Raw genomic sequence first — 1506 nt, forward strand, 5'->3', positions numbered from 1 at the left:
CGCCTTTCCCCAGAGGATTGCAAAAGGCCCAGGCGGGCCCCACACTTGAGCTCACGGCCATCCCTGCTCCTACACGCGCTTACAAAACAGGGCTCTGACTCACTGGCGTTTCCCGGCCCCGCGCTAACCGACCCCCGGGGAGATGTTTGCAGGGCTCCCTCGGCGGGACCTGGGACGTTCGGCTGCTCTGCGGGGACGTGGCGTGGTCCCACTGATGTCCCCGCTTCCGAGCATGAGCCCGCAGCGAGGACATCTTGCTGGGGAGGGTTATCCGCAAGGAGCGGAGGATGTGGGGCAAGGACCGTGCCCTGACCCCAGCAGGCAATGACACCACGGTCCCTTGATGTCCAAGATGCTCCGTGGCTTCTCCATGGCTGCAGGGAGCCACCAGTTTGGGGACACGGCACGGGAACACCCTTTCTGCAGCTGCCAGGGCCAGGCTGAGGGTAACAACCCCCCTGGCACTGCTGCTTCTGCTCCTGCCCGCGGGCAGGGTGGGGACACGACTTGGGGGACCATGATGGACACCGAGGTGGTGGCACTGTGCCACCAGAGCCCTGTCCTTCCCCACCCAGCTGCTCGCCAGCCGGGTTTAGAGGCAGCAAAGCTGATTATTGCCTTTCTCTCCAGGGAAGGGTGAGCAGGGCATGGGGGCAGCCTGTCCTGGAGGCAGGGGGATGAGACGGGTGGGCTTGGTAAGGCTGGGAAGCAGTTGTTTCCCTTTCTTTATTATTATTATTTTTAAATTATTTTTCTGTCCACCCCCTCCATTTGAAGGTCACTTGTGACTTCAAGCCCAAGTGTGCAACACCACGGATCAGGCTCAGGGCTCATCGCACCGCGATCACACACCCACACCCCCGCCTGGGTCCCGGTGCCAGAGGTGGAGTTTCGCTCCTCAGGGCTCCTGCCCGGGTGCTCAAAGAGCTGCACAGAAGAGATTTAAAAGAAAAGAAAGGGAGGGAGGAGGCAAGGCCGGATTCTCCCTCCCTGCCTCTCCCAGTGCTTTGCAAACACGAGGTCTTTGCGATTTGCTTAGCAGGAGGGAAAACATCCCTGTGCTCACCCGGGGCTGGACGTGCGGCGGGGCAGGGACTGCACCCTGGCATTCGGCACGCTGTCCTCTGTCCCCATTCCTCCCGCTGTCCCCAGTGGGGTGTCCCCAAGGGCCATGGGGTGCTGGAGGACGTCGTGCAGCGGGGACGGCCACGTGGCGAGCCACCGCTCGCTCCTCTCGGCCCTCCTCGCACACCTGGGAGGAGGCGCGCGCACGCACACACACACACACACTCACCAAACCAACCCCGAATCTGGATTGTTATCTGAGAGAATTAATTACTGGCTCATGAATATTCAGATTAGAAACTCAGCTGAACCTGGCGGCGGTTTGGCGCTCGGGGCGGCCCTGGGAAGAAGAATTCCTCCGGAGAGATATAAATCACCGCTCCCCCTCCGTCGCTTTCCCAGCGGAGAGCGCTCCCTCCTCGGAAAGGCAGAACCTCGATT

The sequence above is a fragment of the Anas acuta genome, chromosome 9, assembly GCF_963932015.1.
Source record: "Anas acuta chromosome 9, bAnaAcu1.1, whole genome shotgun sequence".
Classification (NCBI taxonomy): Eukaryota; Metazoa; Chordata; class Aves; order Anseriformes; family Anatidae; genus Anas; species Anas acuta.